Source organism: Suncus etruscus, chromosome 10 (genome assembly GCF_024139225.1).
Source record: "Suncus etruscus isolate mSunEtr1 chromosome 10, mSunEtr1.pri.cur, whole genome shotgun sequence".
In the NCBI taxonomy this organism is placed as follows: Eukaryota; Metazoa; Chordata; class Mammalia; order Eulipotyphla; family Soricidae; genus Suncus; species Suncus etruscus.
This window is the reverse complement of record NC_064857.1, coordinates 81594503-81607171: the sequence shown is the minus strand read 5'-3', so window position 1 is coordinate 81607171 and position 12669 is coordinate 81594503. Positions and strand designations below refer to the sequence as shown.

Genomic DNA, 12669 nt, shown 5'->3' with positions numbered 1-12669 from the left:
ATAGCATGGAGGTAAGGCGTTTACCTTTCATGCAGAAGGTCATTGGTTCGAATCCCGGCGTCCCATATGGTCCCCCGTGCCTGCCAGGAGCAATTTCTGAGCACGGAGCCAGGAAAAACCCCTGAGCACTGCTGGGTGTGACCCAAAAACCACAAAAAAAAAAAAATAGTTCAGTGGCATCCAGTTCAATTCAACCACCTGCCTCTTCAGCTCAGCCGCTACTTATGAACTGAGCTGAAGCTCTGCCCCCTTCAGCAGACAGAAAACAACTAGAGACTACTATGTGCATTTGATTTGGAGCGCAAGCACCAAACCAAATAACCTGTATGACCAGAGTATATATGGTAAGAAACAAATCAAAGAACTAGGCAATGGCCAGTGAAAACAAATTCTTATATTCTAGTCATAGAACTGAGGTTACAAGATGCCCTTCAACAGATGAATGGCTAAAGAAACTGTGGTACATATACACAATGAAATATTATGCAGCTGTCAGGAGAGATGAAGTCATGAAATTTTTCTATACATGGATGTACATGGAATCTATCATGCTGAGTGAAATAAGTCAGAGGGAGAGAGATAGACACAGAATAGTCTTTCTCATCTATGGGGTTAAAAAAAAAAAAAAGAAAGACATTCTTGCAATAATTTTCAGAGACAAAATAGAGGAGGACTGGAAGTTCCAGTTCACTTCATGAAGCTCACCACGAAGAGTGATGAGTGTATTTAGAGAAATAACTACATTGAGAACTATCCTAACAATGTGAATGAATGAGGGAAGTAGAAAGCCTGTCTAGAATACAGATGGGGTGTGGTGGGAAGGAGGGAGATTTGGGACGTTGGTGATGGGAATGTTGCACTGGTGAAGGGAGGTGTTCTTTACATGACTGAAACCCAACCACAATCATGTTTGTAATCAAGGTGTTTAAATAAAGATATTAATTTAAAAACAAAAAGAACTGAGCTTACCAAAGTAGTAGGTGAGTCATTGAACTATAGTAGATGAATTTTAGGGGCAACTCTGGTGATGGGCCCTTAAAACATAGAAAGGTACACTTTTGTATAACAAGTTGTATAAAGAAGCACTTATAAGACTAGAGAGATAGCACCGGAGTTAAAGCGTTTGTCTTGCATAGAATCAACTGCATTCAGTTTTTAGACACTGAGTATGTGTCCTGAGCACTGCCAGGATTAAACCCTGAGCACAGAATGTTGTGACCTCCACATAATTGTTTAAAAAGAAGAAAGAAAGAAAGAAAGAAAGAAAGAAAGAAAGAAAGAAAGAAAGAAAGAAAGAAAGATAAAGAAAGAAAAGAGAAAGAAAAAAGAAGAAAGAAAGAAAGAAGAAAGAAAGAAAGAGAGAAAGAGAGAGAGAAAGAAAGAAAGAAAGAAAGAAAGAAAGAAGAAAGAAAAGAAAAGAAAGAAAGAAAAGAAAGAAAGAAAGAAAGAAAGCAAGCAAGCAAGCAAGCAAGCAAGCAAGCAGCAAGAAAGAAAGAAAGAAAGAAAGAAAGAAAGAAAGAGAAAAGAAAGAAGAAAGAAAGAAAGAAAAAGAAAGAAGAAAGAAAGAAAGAAAGAAAGAAAGAAAGAAAGAAAGAAAGAAAGAAAGAAAGAAAGAAAGAAAGAAAAGAAAGAAAGAAGAAAAGAAAGAAAGAAAGAAAGAAAGAAAGAAAGAAAACCGGATCTGAATGGACTGTGAGACCTGCTATGTAAACCCCAGCACTCTGGCTTGGGAACAGATGCCTTGTCTGGTTTTGGCAGCCCTCTGAGCTTGTCAGCCTTTCACAAAAGAGAGCAGAAGACAGGTCTTACAGACAGAGAATTCCATACTCCACAGAACAGGCAATGAGCAGGGAACCCCAGAAAGGTCCCTTTTCAAGGTTGAGTTCACCCAACCATCGACTCAGACTACTCTCTACTCATTCTGAGGCCCGTCTTCAGGGTCTACCTCTGTTTTCAGCACCCATCAAGTAAGAAACCAAACCCCAGGCTCCAATCACCCTCCTACCAGTAGAGCCATTCATACCAAGCTAAGACAGGAGAAAGGGAGCAAAGTTAATTTAAGGGAGAGATTATCTCTGTTCTCTGCTAATAGAACCTGTAAATTAGGGCATTTAATTACCAAAGACAATTTGTTCGTTTTGGATGCTAATATTTACATTAGCAACTGCTTTGAAAGCATGAAATCTGATGAATTGGCGAAACACTTTTACTCCTTTTCCCCAAATTAATCAAACGAGCTGTGATCAGGCTATTTATAAGTCTAGTTAAGTCTATCTCCCTAGTGAGGGTTTTTTCCCTCCCACCTCCTTCACATCTTGTGAGCTCTCACAGATCTGCAGCTTTTCACCTACATACTTGGTGCCAGAGGAGCTCAGTGGGAAGGTGTTTGATCTATTTCTATATTTAATGACACATTTCATCGTAGGAGAACTGAGCCTTGTGCCACCTTTTTTGAATTCTATTTCAATAATAATCCCTTCCATTTGCACACTCTCTGATGACTTCCCAGGACCCTGATGGAGATGAGCTCCAGAACTCACTACTGAGGGTCCCACTATGGGCAGTGGGTAAGGTAAAATGTCTTCTACCTGAAATATCAGGGTGGACAGGAGCTCAGTTCCAGGGAGTAAAAGGGCTGGCCCTAGGATGGACCCCTGAGAGCCTCTTCAGAGCAAGGACTCTCCAGGAACCACTGCCACTGCCTGTGCTGATATTACTTGCCCTGGAGCAGTGGCCAGACAGCTCATTCTCAGACCAGCTTCTTGCTTTGGCTCTTGACCTCACTGCTGACTTAGCATATTCTGACATTTGACCTTGATGCTGAGCTACACTAAACTTGGCATTGATCTTGATGCGAACCTGTGCTATTCTGACTATGGACCCTGGATCCTGAGCCTCTCTATTCTGGGTTTTGACCACCATGCTAAACCATCCTAATCTGACTACTACCTTTCTTCATTCAAGGAATTGCATCTTCTTGGCCTGGTAACATCTAAGCAGGTGACAAAAATACCCTCCCCCACATTCCCCTCTACCCTCTAGTATAAGCAGTAAGTTTGGATTTATAGGCTACAGAGCAGAAAGGAGCCTAGAGAGTCGTCTGGTCCAACGAATAGTATATGATTATAAGGCAGCAAGATGTCAGGCTGGATGTAGCCTGTGTGCGAAATCCTGGATGGACCTTTAAGGTCAAGCTTAGTAATAAGGCTCTTCAGCTATCACTACTCCTCCTCCAGACACAAGAAGACTCTTGGCAAGGTTGTCCGCTGTGTGTCCACTGGCACCCAGATCCTTGGCCTCTGGATAAATGGAGAAAATCACAGGAGTCTGGGTATTAAGAACTATGAGAATGAGTAGAAACAGGAGCACTGGATGCCCCTGGTCTGGTTGGATGGAATGTTGGTATTTCAACCACTTTCAAACAAAAAAAGCAATGCTCAAAACCTCCATCAGTATTCATGTACTGAGAAGCAATGTGTCTAGGCGTGAGGAAGTATAAGAACCATATTTGATATCAAAGCTTTCATATTCCTGTTAAGGACAAATATAAAACGTGTCTGTTAGCTAACCAGGGTAGTCTAGACATGCTAGCAGTGGGCTGTAGAGATGCTTAATGGACTGAAGAACTTATTTTGCAAGAAGGAGACCAGGACTTGATTCCTAGCACCAAAGGGTTCCCTGAGCACTGCTAGGAGTAAACCCAAGTACAAAGTCAGGAACTAGGTGCTGGTGCTAGCCAGGAACTAGGTGCTGCTGGGTACCCTAAAAGTACCACTATCACCTCAAAAATAGAAATTCTAGCAAATATTTAGATAGCATGGGCTAGATGAGGGAATAAGGAATGAGTGACATTCCTGGGGGGTGTATGATATATGTCAGTCATATTAGATTACAATTAGACCAGACTCGATTACAATTACAATAATATATGACTCCAATGACCCCCAAACTACCTGTAACTCACACAGAAATTCACCAGAGTCAATTGCACATTGTTCTGTCACCTTCACTTACATTTAGTCTCTCTCACTCTCATTCTTTCTCTCTATAGATAGATAGATAGATAGATAGATAGATAGATAGATAGATAGATAGATAGATAGATAGATAGATAGATAGATAGATAGATGATAGATAGATAGATGATAGATAGATATCTGTCTGTTTGTCTATTTATCTCTCATGTGCTGTATATAAGTTCCCCTCACGCTTCACTGAGTGAGTCCCACATGGGGGTGTCATTACACTCAATAGAACCAAAGTAGGTCAAGTGCTCAGGCCTCCATCAACAGAATAGTCACTCGCTCCAACATAGGGCAAGTTTCCCAAAACACTGGTATGTGATCCTGGAGACACTAAAATAATGGAAAGAAAGGAAAGGAAATATGAACCTAGAAATGCAGATTTCTTAAAAATTAGAAGAGTTCTTCCTTCCTTCTTTCCTTCCTTCCATTCTTCCCTTTTTCCTTCCTTCCTTCTTTCTTTATTTCCTTCCTTCCTTACATCTTCCCTCCCTTCCCTTCCTCCCTTCCTTCCTTCCTTCCTTATTCCTTCCTTCCTTTCTTCCTTCTTTCCTCCACTCCTCCAAGACTCCCTCCAGAGAGAATAGAAAGGGAAAAAAGAAACAAAAAGAAGGGTTCTAGAGGAAAATGCCCCTCAATTAATCTCTCTGTGCCTCAGTTACTACATAGGAATACTAGTAAGACATATTTGACAAGGTTGCTATGAAACTAAATACATTAAAGCAAATAAGAATCAGATAGTATGTTCCTGTTATTAATTGTAACATCAGATAGAATAAATTAAACATATTAAATATATCTACCCCACAATAACTAAATACTCTACCAAAGATATTAAGTTACAGAAGGGAAAGGAAGGGGGTATGGGTGAGAAAATCATAGGGGTTCTATTTGATTGGATTATATCAATCCGACTGGAGAATACTTTAAGCAATTTGGTGGTGGATGCAAGAAGGCTTGTGCACATACCGAAGTGTGATGCCATATGCCCAAAACTTGTACCATATTATAAACCAATGATAAATTAATAAATTTGGGATTTAACAGTAAAACATACTAAATAAGTACCAGTTCTACTTATTGCTTCAGATTTAGAAAGAAATAAATATTTCAGTGAGTTTGAAGAAAACATAGTAGAAAAAATTTTTGTCAGAGTAAAAAAAAATTGTATGGTCAAAGCAATAGTACAGTGCAAAGAACACTTGCCCTCTACGCAACAGGCCCAGGTTTGATCCCCAGCACCCTATATGATGCTCCCAACTCAACCAGGAGCGATCCCTAAGTGCAGGGCTAGTAGTAAGCCCCGAATTCCACCAGGTGTGGCCAAAAAAAAAAAAACCCTCCCATAAAATAAAGGATAGATGAAATTTGCATGCAAGTCTGAAAAACAGAACCATGAAGGCTAATCATAAAGAGACAGATAGATGCCAGGGCATAGCTTCCACTTGATTCTGACACTTAAATGTATAGATTAAAGAACCTCTCTCAGTGGTCAATCAGGGATGTAAGGTAGTGGGCCCCTGGAGACCAAACCAATCCTTCTATTGCCACACAGGCAGCCATGCTATGCCCTGGTTCTTTCATACAGTCTGAGTAATCCTGGGCAAACTCCTTCATCTCCCTCCCTGGTTTCCCCCTCACCCCATCTGAGCAAGGACAGCAGATTTACAGGCCTGCAGGGCTCCTTCCGGTTAAGTGAGCCACATCCTTTTTTTCTTTCTCCACATTAAACTAGTTTCCCAAAACCCCTAACATCCCACTCTCTCACCTTTATCCACATTCCCAATGAGTAGGGCTTCTTATTTCCAGTAAACTCCAGTTGCCAAAAACCCTCAGAGCACAAAACTGCCATCCAAGCAGTCCAAGGGACCGCATCCCTCTCCACCCAGTGCAGAAGGAGGAGGAGGCTGGGTATTTAATTAGTTTGCAATATTACATATCTTTAAATCTTTTAATCCATTTAATATAAAATAAAGTTAAAAGACAGGCACCCAACTAACCAACTAACAATGGCCTCAATTTGTGTTTTGTCTGACGGGGAGTAATATTCATGTCTACATGAGGATGGCATGTAATTAACATGTCATAATCAAAATGACTAAGTTTGACACATTATAATCACTGCATGGAGATTATAGCCTAGCCAGGGGCAATCCACACAGCCTATCTTAATATCATTTGCATAATGAAAGCATGGTGGCAGTAATAGCTTTTTTCTCTTGTTATCATAATTTCACCCAGGGCTGCAGGGCTGCCGCTCTGTCAGATGTTGCCTGGTAAAAGTCATTGTGACTTGAAGAAGCAGCAAAAGTGACCGGGAGCCTTGCCCCTGGAACAATAGCTCCCTGGTTGGCCCCTGATGAGCAGAGTGGGCTGGGGATGAGCCCTCAGAATAATCTCCTGTGGACTTATACCCAGCAGGCATGTGGACAAGCTGACCTCACCTACCCTCTTTTGGCACCATTGTGGACCCCCTTCTGACATCCTTAACCCCAAGGCACACTTGGCCCAAATAGGCAGTTCCCATCTCACCTCCTATCCCCTGGCAGACCCCTTGCAGTTAGATCATTGCCTGAATGAGGTTGGGGAGCCTGGCTGAAGAGTTCTGATGCTGACCTTGAGGTCAAAGCTTTAATTCATGAACTACGACTGCACCCAACCTGAAGCAGTGCCTCATGGAAGCAACAGACAGGCAAGAGTGCAGGAGAAGCCCTTTCCTGTGGCCTCCACTTTCTTCTGACCTGTCACAGGGCCCCTTGCACTAACTAGCTGCTGTCACTCCTCTTAGCTGAACTTCTATCCATCTCTGCCAGCCTATCTTTCTTCCCCATCACCCACACCCTGCCCACTTGCTGCCTCCCTGGCCTAGTCTCCATCCTGAAACCTCAGCTCAAGTCCCACTATCTCTAATCTGCTGACATACTGCTTCCATCCATCATCTCTCAGAGCATTTCGTACAATACTTATATTTCCATCTCAGAGAATTGCATACCTTAGAACTGGAGGGGGTAAAGATGGGCTAAGCTAGATTTGGAACTCATATTTCTAAACTCAAAGCATCAAAAATACTAATGGCTGGAAGAAGTGAAAAGAGGAAAAAATGTCAACATAGTACATAGACCCTCCCTAACCAAACAAAGGAGGTACTACCCTCAGTGATCATACTCACCAATACCACACACTCCTGATGTTCAGTACTAGAGAGAGCACTTCTCTCCAAACTGTACCCTAATCCCAAACCTAGATCTAAATATGAGAAAACATGAAACAAATACAATCTGAGGGACATTCCCTGGGAAGATAGTAATCAAAAGTGCCAAGCTAGGTGATGGAGCAATAGTAGAATGCTTACTTTGCATGTGGTCATCCAGGGTTTGATCTGTGATCCATAGTCTCCCAAGCATCACCTTAGTGTAGAGATAGGAAAAATCCTTTAGCACCAATGGGTGCTACTCCTAAAAATAGTAACAACAATAAAAAGTATTAGGTCACAGAGTTAACTCAAAGGGATGGAACACAGGTTGAAGTCCTAGCACTGCATGGTCATGTGAGCACCACCAGGATTGAACCCTGAGCACTGAGCTGAGAATTGGCCCTGAGTACCACAGGGTATGGCCCCCCAAAAAAACAAAAGAGAGAGTTAAGGCTGTGGAGGGGAAAACAACGACAGGGTAAGAGCTATCACAGAACTAGAGGACATTTTTTTTTTTGGCTTTTGGGCCACATCAGGCGGTGCTCAGGGGTCACTCCTGGCTGTCTGCTCAGAAATAGCTCCTGGCAGGCACGGGGGACCATATGGGACACCAGGATTCGAACCAACCACCTTTGGTCCTGGATCCGCTGCTTGCAAGGCAAATGCCGCTGTGCTATCTCTCCGGGCCCAGACTAGAGGACATTAGGAGCATGGTTGGACTAGTGGTAGTGTACTGAAGGGATCGGAAAACTAAGAAAGTGCATTTGTTGAAACACTGAGAAAATCCAATAAAGCTCATGATTGGCTTAACCTCAATGCACCACTGATAATGTTCCCATTTTGCTCTCTATACCATGTATTAGGTAAAATGCTAACATTAGAAAAAACTGGGTGTATATTATCAATATTTTAATAATTAAGATTTTCTCAAAACCTTGAAAAAAAATTGTGCTCAACATTTTTTCTCCAAAACAATCCCTGAAATGGGAGCCAGGAGGTAATAATGGGGGCAGGTAGGATTCTTGCTTTGCACACGACCAACCCTAGTTTGATCCCTGGCACCATAGATGGTCCCGTGAATAGCACCAGGAATGATACCTGAATGCAAAACCAGAAGTAAGCCTAGATAGAGCATTGCTGGTGTGTTCCTAAAGGTGGAAAACAAATAAAAAAGCCAACAAATAACAATCCTGAATGGCAAAAATCACAGTTGCCTTTAGCAAACTGCTGCAGAACTCGCACTCGGAGTCCAAGTCTCGTTTTGAACCACAGCAGCTGTGACTTGGCCATCTGTGGGCTGGCTGAGGAGCTGTGCAGCTGTCCTACTTGGGCCATGCTGAGATGCAAGAAGGAGAGAGCAGCATCGGGGTCCCAACCACCATTACAAATGAACAGCTTCTCCTGCCTGAAAGCCACACACTGAAGCAAAAGGCTTCACCCTCTCTTGGGAGTCTCCTCAAGACCATGGTGAAGAGTAAAGAAGCTAAGCACAGAGGCAAAGCATTTTCCTGACATGCAGCCAAACCAGGTTTGATCCCAACACCTCTGCAGACTGAGTCCCCAAGCACCCCCTAGGAGGAGTGACCACCCAAACACAGAGCCAGGACTAGCACTGAGCGCCATCAGGTGTGAACCAGAAACCTGAAAACCTTAAAATAAACTTGAAACTTGAAAAACTTCAAATAAAATGCATCCGAAGAAAGAGCATCCAACTAAAAAATCTCTCACTGAGGCCACAGCAGAGCCCCACAGACTGCAGTGAACTCTGATTTCCTATGAAGATCTGGAAGCTGAGCCAGAGCAAATATTTGCCTGCCATGTCACCATAGGTGGGAGCAGTAGACCCTGGAGCTCCACTTGGGGGAGTTAAGGGTCAGGGATTGTGAACATCTGTGACAAAGACCAGGGCCACCTCAAAGGAAAGCCATAGGAGAACCATGCCAGTGTCTCTTGCTTCTGGGCCTGTGACCTCTCTCTATGCACACAGCCCCTTCTACTGCCTCTTGCACACGTTCTCTTGAGCTGCCCAGGCTCAGACTTTCTAGAATGATCTCTACACTCTGCACATGACCCCCAAGCTAAGGAAAGACCTAAGCTGCTCTCCAGAAATGGGCAAATCCCCCTCCCTTATTTTGCTGCTTGTCACTCACAGCTGCCTGCCAGTCATAGGAGTCCTGCAAGGAAATGAGACCCTGGAACTCAGGGACCCCCACTGCGAGGGAGCTGTTGACTCACAGCCAATGCATTTTAACAAAACTGGGAAGCCCGAGGGGAAAGAGCTAGCAGGCCTGTGCTGCCCCAACCTGTGCTGCCCTCAGGCCTGTGCTGTTTCCTTTGCACTTCCTTCTGCTGCAGCCTGGAATAAAGGTCCTTTGTGCCCTTCAGGCAAAATCCCTCCCCAGAGGAGGGCCCCTCCTATGCCCCCCAGGTTTCACATGTCCTCTCCAATCAGATCTACCCTTAAAGTTGCCAGGTTTATTTTTGAAAATCAGTGTCTAGATTATAATTCGTTCTTTATTTTAATAGCTCATGGCTTGGAAAGAAAAGTAAGATAAATCAAACCATAGAGTTGCTTTTTGCAATTAGTGCTAGAGAACATTTGAGCCCAGATTTCTACTTGTCCATCATATTATGCAACCTTGAAAGGTGATGAAAAGAAAGAATAGGAACTTGGCTCCAAGGAGCAGCCCTGAGCCCCGAATCCTATGCCCTGTTCTCCACTCTTTGCCTGGCACCAAGGGTAGGTTTGTCACAAGATACATCAAGCCAGTCAGCATCAAGCCCATTTCTGGACACAATCACAACTATAGTTATGTATGTCTTTCCCTCTATTTGTTTTGTTTTGTTTTGGGGACCACACCTGACAGCACTCAGGAGTTACTTACTGGTTCTGTGCTCAGAAATCACTTCTGGCGGGCTCAGGGGACCATATGGGATGCTGAAGATTGAACCAGAGTTAGCTGCATGCAAGGCAAATGCTCTCTCTGCTATGCTATAATTCTGGCCCTAGATGTGTGTGTCTCTTACATTGGTGCTGTGATTTAAAGATGATTGAGAGGAGCAGAATGTGTATTTGTACATAGATACATACACACACAACACAGACGCACACTAACACACACACACAATTGATGCTGATTAAAGGTTTATGAGAAGTAAGAAGATCTGATAGGATTTAGGCAGAATCCAACCAGTTTAAGTTTTCCATCCCTAAGCCATTAAGTCCTCACAAGCGTTTATTTTTTGTCCTTGATGTAGGAAAGAGACTAAGTTGGGGAATGTAAATGGCAAGGCCCAGAGTTTTTTAGATGATTATCAGATTTATAGATGATTTACTCTGCTCTTTAAAAAATAATACACACATGTGTATAAGTAATACTTTTCTGCAGCCTAAACATACAATTTATCACTAAATTCTACTTACTAGTGGGACTCAAGAGCAGGTATGCTGGTTGGCATGCCATCAGAGTAGGTGAATTGATCACAAAGAATTTCAGAAATTTCTAGACTTCCCATGAATAACTCTGCCCAGAGGAAGTTGAACAAGTCCATCTATCCAAAGAAAACCTTCCAGGTCACCCTAAAGCTTTGTCCCTAAGGAACTCAGTTTCTCATGTCTGGGCCTTTGGCCTGTCTGAGCTCCCTAAGAATAGCTTCCCAAGACCCCATTCCCACCACTGTGTGTACTCTCAGGACTGTGACTTGCCCAAGAGTCAGGGAATCTATGAAGATATTCACAACTGAGGTACTGTGGCACTTCGTGGGACCCACTAACTGCCATTTCTTCCCTCCAACGACCACCTTTTCTTTCCCAGAAAACTTGTGTGCTTTCTGTTCCTGCCAAACTCTTCTCCATGAACCACAGTCCTAGGACAGCACTTTGTAAACGTTTTCCAGTTGTGACTCCTCTTCTCCCTAAAAATGTAACACAGGGACACTGCCAGAAACACTTGCCATCTGTAGTATGGTTGAGTTTGAACACATTTTGGTAGTGGCATCTGCAGAAATGGAGCAACAGTAGCAGGGAAACCTGCTGTTGATCCTAGCATCAATTATACCTCTGCCAAATAAGATCTCAACCCACTATTTAAGAGGTTCAGCCCTCAATTATTGGCTAGAAACAGTCAAAACCATTCTTGCTAGCACAACGAAGCTTCAATACTTCAATGCACAGGGTCATTGTTTTTCATCTTGGCTTATCTCCTAGAAGCATTGTGGTCTCTGAGCTTCTACAGAACGCATACACTATTGTTTCAAACATGAGCACACATGCACACAGACACCCATACATACATGGACACATGGACACAGTGCTCATATATCACCCCATTAAGTGACCCTGATGGTCATTGCTCATCGGCTCACCCTCTCCCCACACCCCCCACTACACTCTGAAGTATCAGAGTGGCCCAAACTCAGACCTGGGCTCATTTGTTTAGGATCTAAATATTCTCCAGAATCAGTGCTATAACTCCCATGGTTTCATGTTCCACCCATTTAATTTCTGTCCTCACTCTACCTGTTCCAAAGTCTTCCTTACAAAGGGTCTAGTCTTCTGCATCCAGCTTGCCTAACCAACCTCCCCACTGGAATATGTTCAAGCATGAGTGAGTTGCCCTAGGTCATGTCACTTTCATGGCCAAGATAGGACATCAGTTCGGGGAAGTCTGATCTCCATGTCTGATCTTCACTCCTCTATCAGCATCCTAGCAACTAGAAAGTCTCTGAAGAAAGAGGTTCCATCATTACAAAGATTTGACTAAAGACCTCAGTTGTACTATTTCATCTTTTCTTTGTGAAAAATGGGATTTTAAGGGATCATTCCAATGGGACCAATTACTCTGCCTTTCTTGAGATTTTAGAACCAGAAAGGTGTGCTCAGGGAAACACAAAGCCACAGAAGAAACAAGGAGAGGAGTCTCTTTTTGGAGTATGAAATCTGCTCCAAGATTGATAGGAAGAAGGGGAACAAAAGAGGTGGGAAAATCACTTTCCCACAATACCAAGGTGGTGGTGTTACATATGCAAGCAAGACACACCTTTATTATTTTTTTTACAGCCTACAGCACTTGGTATTCCCAGGTGGTCTCTCATCCAAGTACTAACCAGGCCCGATCCTGCTTAGCTTCCGAGATCAGACGAGATGAGGCGTGTTCAAGGTGGTATGACCGTAGACAAGACACACCTTTATGTAAGTCAAAAATCAAAGTTCCAAGAGATATTAGGCCAGAAGAGAGATGTTCTAGTATGTCCTGGATCCATCGAAGTGTGTGTGTGCGAGGCTCCTTTGACAGGACACTAGAGAGTACAGAAGGAACATTCCTGTCTTGGAGCCAGTGGTGGCTTCTAGAACCTTTTTTCTCACATCTGCTTCATCAGCCTTCATCTTCAACCAGATGGGCTGCTCAGATAATCCTGAGCTATAGAAAGACACTGACAAACTTGGAGACTTTT

At 43.1% G+C, this 12669-nt stretch overlaps 1 pseudogene; it reads right to left on the bottom strand.

Annotated features, from left to right (window-relative positions):
- Nucleotides 1–12272: 12272 nt before the first annotated feature.
- On the bottom strand, nucleotides 12273–12391 carry LOC126021286 (uncharacterized; annotated as a pseudogene).
- Between the last annotated feature and the right edge of the window lie 278 nt (nucleotides 12392–12669).